The 6,382-nt window shown below is 43.3% G+C and overlaps 1 pseudogene; it reads right to left on the bottom strand.

Moving 5' to 3' along the window:
• Positions 1–2,960: 2,960 nt before the first annotated feature.
• On the bottom strand, positions 2,961–5,708 carry LOC103603926 (annotated as a pseudogene).
• Between the last annotated feature and the right edge of the window lie 674 nt (positions 5,709–6,382).

Raw genomic sequence — 6,382 nt, forward strand, 5'->3', positions numbered from 1 at the left:
AAGGATAAATGTTTGAGGTGATGGATATGCTAATTACCCCGATTTTATTATTACACATTGTGTACATGTATCAGAATACCACATAGTATCCCATAAATATGTATAATTATTGTCAATTAAAAAAATGATAAAACCCTGTGAACTCTTTTCAAAAAAGGATTTTTCAATAAATGCTTATGTTTTTCAAACAAATTTAAATAGATGCTGATTTCACATTGTACGTACTTCCATATACAAAAACAAGTTCCAGATGAATTAATTATGTAATTAAAAATAATAGAAGAGAGCAGGTAAATAGTTTTATTCATATGGTTCCATTTTTCATAAATTATACGCATACGTATTAAATGTGTTATAAATCTAAAATGTATGAAAGTCAAACAATAGATGTGATATAGTCAGGAGGTGTGGTAGAGACTGGCTGGCTGCATACTACTCCCGTTTCTTTCTCTTGGTAATGCGGAAAGTCTAAATTTCTTAGCCTCCATTGTATCTGGGTGAGATTTTGTGACTATGGTCTCATCAGTAGGATCTGTGACAAAGTGGTACAGATTACCTAAAGACCTGACTATGTAATGTCTGAACAGTTTTCCATATACTCTCATTCACCTGTCCACAATCCTACCATCAAAAGACTACAAAAAAGCAAAATCACATGATGAGTAATCACCTTACGCAGAGCCATAAGGAAAACTGTATTGTTCTGTAACATGAACAAGGAACAAACTTTAGTTCTGGTAAGCCACTGGCATTTGGGTGCTGTTTGGAATAGCAACTAGCATCACAGGCCCTAACTAATACAGGAGGGCTCCATTCAAATAGAGTGAAAGAAAATGTCACTTTCTATAACCTGTCTTTGTAAAAGCAAAGCAGCGTAAAATAATAATTAATTGCACAAACATTGCTGCAATGTTAAAGATAGCTATACTGTTGAAGCTGACCTTGGCTGGTAGGGAGTGCAAACATATGATAATTAAGAATGAATGTTTATGACTTGATGTATGAATGTCTGAATTCATCATTGGCAAGATGGTTTAGGGACAGCAGTGTAAGGTTGTGTGAAAATAGAGTGTATGAAAGTCAAGGGCTATCTGTAATCTTAGCTGGAGAATGTGCAAAATGAGAAATAATCAAAGCATAGGTTGAAAGATTTTACTACAAATTTTTTTTAACGCCTAAATGGCAAAGGCAAAAAAAAAATTACAAATTGGGGAAAATATTTTCATGATATATAACTAAGATTGCCATCTTTAGTAGATAAAAATGCTTGTAAATCACTGAGAAAAAGATTAATAACTTAATGGAAAAATTGGTGGGAAAAACAAGAACAAATATTTAATACACACCCCCACACAAAAATGCTATTAGCCAACAAACATGGGATAAAATGTTTATTTGTATTTATTAACAAAGAGATATAGGTGGAAGCAACAATGAAACGTAGTATTTTAGAACTAAAGATTAAAACTAAAGATTAAATATGAATAAAACTCAATACTGACACGGATGTTGAAAAATAAACATATATTCTTATGCATTCTTTTTCTGTGGGAGCATCATAATTCTTCAATGTTTTGGAAGAGAAATTTGTACATACCCTGTGATCTATCCGTTATACTTCTATCATTTACACATTTATTCTAGGGAATAAATTATCCAAGTCATTAAGTGTAGAGTTTACAATAGTGAAAACTGGAAACTAAATGCCTCAGATCAGGTGATCAATGAGTTATGGTAGATTCTTACAATTGACTATTAATTAGGTGTTAAAATAAATAAGGTAGATATTTGCGACCTGATGTAGAAATATATTTATCATATATTATTTACAGGTCAGGGGTGGGCACAGGGAAGCTACACAACACTTTAGAAACATATGCATATGTGTACACACACACACACACACACACACACACACACACACACAAATATATATTCCAAGTCTCCACCTCCCCTGATTTCTAGGCTTACTTTCCACTAATGTTTTAGGAAATGGCATTTTTGTCTTGCATTCATTTGGGGGTCTCCATCCTGCTCTTCCACTGTTACCCAGCTCAGGCCTACTTCTTTCAAATCTATTTTAAGATATCCTCTCCATTTAGGGATCCCTGTCTTTCTCCAATATGATATTGCTACCATCACATGCTTCCCTCAACAGAGGGGTAATATAGGAAAGGAATGCTGCTAGCTCCACACCAAAAACTCGAAGAAGAAGATGATGACTTAAAATCAAAGTACAGAAAGGGTTTAGCACACAGTACTCATCATTTTGTATGTTGAACAGAACAAGGAAAGAGGCATTTGCTTGTTGACAAACTGGCCTGAAATGTCTTTCCTATGGAGCGATGAAGAAAGACCTATGAAACACTCTCCAGGAAAGAACTCAGTTTCTTACTTGAGGTCTCTCCAGCTTTCCTGGCTGGTTTGGTTCCAACATCTCCTCTCCTCTGCTAAAACCTACTTTGACTCCTGGCAAGAATGTCATTAGTAGAGGGGGGACAAACTTGGTCTGACAGATTTTAGAGTAAACGGTGCCATTAAAATAGCTGTCAAAGTAAACCCTGCCAGAATTCATGGCACTCGTGAAATAGAGAGAGTCATTTGTTCAAAATCTTATTATCCTGGGAGCAGGTATATTAGGAAAAGGAAGATGAGGTGCTGCTTAATGTTCCTTGTAACTAAGCACCTCTCTTCCTCTAATTCTAACACATGACCATGAGAAAGGAGCTAGCTTTCTTCCTGGTTTATTTTTTCCCCTGTTCTAGTTCCCTTTTTATTATTCAACTGTAGTGGAATACCTCAAAGTGCACAGCACAAAATAGCAAATCCCTGCCCCGACCCTGTGTGCGCCTTAATGCATCTCACCCTACTTCCTTCCCTATCAATCCCTCCTGCCCTCTCTCCTGCTCCACTGGCTCCTGCCAGTCCCCTGGGCCCAAAGGTGCCCTGCCCACCATTGGTCAGTTGGTGCCCCCCTTCTGCTTGGTGAGGGTGGGCTTCAGCTCCCACAGGTTCTCCATCACCGCCTCTACCTCATCCAGGCAGCTGCACTGCGTGGCATGGAAGGGGTATGCCTTGATGTAATCAATCCGGAGGAGGAGCTCCTCCTCTGTGGGCTCCTTGGCCTCCAGCCCACTGTCACTGTCCATCTTGATGGGTTGGTACAAGTGGGTTCCTTGAAGGGGTTGCCAGGACCCTGAAGGCTTGCAGGCCTCTGGTGGGGATGGTCATCTTCCTTGAAGGGAAGGGTGGGTTCCTTGAAGGGGCTGGGCACCGGACTATCTAGGTTAGTGAAAGGATTCCCTGCCACTGTCTCCTCCTCCTCTCCTTCTACTCTTTTGGTATGCAGGCTGAAGGGTCAAAGGAAGTCTCTGCAGCAGCTGGGCTGGCAGTCCCCTTTTCCGTGGGGCTGGAGAGGTCTTCCTCCTCAAACGGGTTGAGGGAGAGCAGTTTGTCTTGCTGTGACATGATGCTCTGGAGGAAGAATTCCAGACCACACTCTGATGGGCTCTCAAGCTGAGCTGGATGAAGGAGTCCTGGGAGCTGGAGTAGACTGAATTATGTCCCCGCCAAACTCCCTGAATCTTGAATTGTGTCCCCCAAGTTTTATGTATTAGAAACTTAGCCCCCACTGTGACTGTTAAGAGGGTGGGAAATCCTATTATGGTAATTGAAAGGTGGAGCCTTGAAGAGGTGATTGGATTGTAGGACCATGCAGTAGTGAATTCATAAAAAATGGTGGTGAGGGGCGTGGTTCTGAGGGCTTAAGGAAGAGGAGAGTCTGTGTATTGCTCTCTCTTCTCTCTCTGCTTCCATCACCTTGCAATATGAGACCACTGTGACCCTCACCAGATGTGTTCCTTGGACTTTGGACTTCCCAGCTTCTGAAACCGTAAGCAATAAATTTTATTTTCTTTGTAGATTACCCAGTTCCAAGTATTTTGCTATAAGCAACAAAAATGGACTAATACAGGAGCTGTGCTGCTTTGAACTGGGGAAGAGCCTAGATCCAAAGCAGAAGCAAGGTGGGTGTGAGACTCTGCCCGGCTTCACCTAAAAAGGCCAAATTTCTTGGAAGCCCGGTGACCGAGTCCAGAGGATGCCACTCAGAACTGCTCCCTTTCTCGTTCCCACTCCCGTTCGTGAAGCATTTGCAGCTCTTCCCACTGCAGCCCTTCTTCTTAGCCTGCCTCCGGGACAGCTCGATGGCCTTCTCCCTCTGCTGCTTGTCATGCTCGTCCTGCAGCTGCCGCAGGTTCTCCTGCAATGTGCACGCTTCATCCGTGCGGCCTGCGGCCTCGGCTTGTTCAATAAACGAGGTGATGTTATGGTTCTGCAGGAGAAGGGGGTCCCAGTCTTCACTCTGGCCCTGACCTTCTGACAGTGGGAGCCTATCCTCAGCTTTTCTCAAGGGGGTGGGGCCCCTGTGGAGAGATGCCACTTCCCCATTGGCCACATGAGACACCAGGCCACTCTGCCCTTCCTCACACCTTTGCTGGGACTCCAGGGCACCTTGTTGCTCAATGGTCCGCTTCCTCTCCATTTCCTCCTTTCTTTTCTTTTTCAGTTCTTCAAACTGTTCTTTGGTTGGCAGTGACATCAAACAAGCAACTTTTCCTGAACAAAATATTTAGCTGAGAATCTGATCATCCTCTGTGGCTGCAAAGTCGTTGGATGTGGTGGAGGTCCCAGCACAAGCCTAAGGCTAAGATCGTACTCAAAGCGTCTATTAGCTCAGACACTTTCTGCACTTCTCCTCAAAGGTCATTGGCATGTTTCAGACTGCAGGCTGTCTCCCCAGCATTTAATGATGCCACCAGGCTGATGTACCCAGGAGCTTTCTGGTCAACTTTATCCATGCAAAGTCATAATTTCTTGTAGATTTTCATGATATTGGGCATGTGCTCCTTCTCAGTGATCTGCTGCTCTCTCCTGAGCAGTGTGTCCTTACAGGACATATAGCAGCGAATCTGTCATCATCCTTCTTGTTGAGGACCAAGCTCACACTGCTCATGCTGCTGATGCTGCCCCGGTGGGAGCCATGGACACTATTGGGTGACTGGCTGGGGCTGGCGTGGGTGCTCAGGGAATCCTTACTGGCACTGGTGAGTTTGTCTGCCAAGGGCAGGCTGATGAGCTCCATACTCCTCTAGCACAAAACAGACCCACACAGGCAGCAGTGGTGGTGGCAGTTATGGATGCTGAACTTATTCCTGCAGTCTGGACAAAAAGGGACAGCTGGTTGTTGACCCAAGGCACCACAGATTTTTCTATTGCTCAAATTTTCACAGATTTGGTATTCGTTCATCAAATGCAGTGAGATTTTCGAACCTGATTATTAATTTATTGACTTCAACAACATCATGGTCAATTCTGGCAGCTTGATGTTTTTTGAAGTCAGAAAGATGGCTTCTCATATCACCAAGCTCCTGGGATTCCCACATGTAAGGATCCACCCCTCCGTAGCTGAAAGACTCATATCCTTGAGTCCCCAATTCTTGTTCATCCCCTTCTTGTTTCAACAACTTGTTCTTTGCTTTCTTAGCCTTCTGGACAAGACTTATCATTTGCCCTTTGCCATCATGATCTTCCCCCAAGTGCTCTCCCACGTAATGTGACTGAAGCTGGTGTAAATACTGCATGCCCATCAGGCACAGAGGACAGAGGAAGCCCTCCCTCACTTCCCCTGGGTCATCCAGAGGAGCCATGGCACTGCCCTTCTCAAACCTGGGAAGGCAGGAGCCTCCTGCCAAGAGTCAGCTTGATTCCTCCCAAGGGGCCAAGGCTCCTGCAGCATCAGCTAAATCGAGTAGCACATGGTTGCTGAGGAAGTGGTGTCATGGCCCTAGATGAGGCTTTCTTTCTGGAGTAGGAGGAACCATTCATTTCAAATGCTCCAACTTCATAACTTGTATGCCACTTTAGCCAGTGGGGAAATGTCTGAAACTTATCAATAAGCGGAAGTTTTTATTTGGCTCTCTTTACCTTGATTGTTTCCTCAACCACATATATTGAATTCTTGGTACTTGTGAGGCATGAGGCCACGGCCACCATCTCCATCTGCTTCTCAGAACTAGCTTTCAATTGAAATTGGCAGCAGGGTGTTCTTTGATGGGGGAAAATAAAGAATAAGATATCTTTCTTTGTCTCCTCCGTATTTCCCTTATTCCTGTACCACCCAAATACCTTCAGAGAGCACCGTGAGCTCTTGCAAAATTGAGGCAAATGTCAGTCTTGGCTTTAGAGTTAGACTAGATGTGACTCAGTGGTTAGGGATAAACTACCTACTTAGGGTGTATTGATGGAAAGGGAAATCACATGACAGAGGATGCTGTTGGGTAATGCTTTTCAATCACTGGGGCTGTTTTATGATAAATATTGT

Source organism: Galeopterus variegatus, unplaced genomic scaffold (genome assembly GCF_000696425.1).
Source record: "Galeopterus variegatus unplaced genomic scaffold, G_variegatus-3.0.2 Scaffold4871, whole genome shotgun sequence".
NCBI lineage: Eukaryota > Metazoa > Chordata > Mammalia > Dermoptera > Cynocephalidae > Galeopterus > Galeopterus variegatus.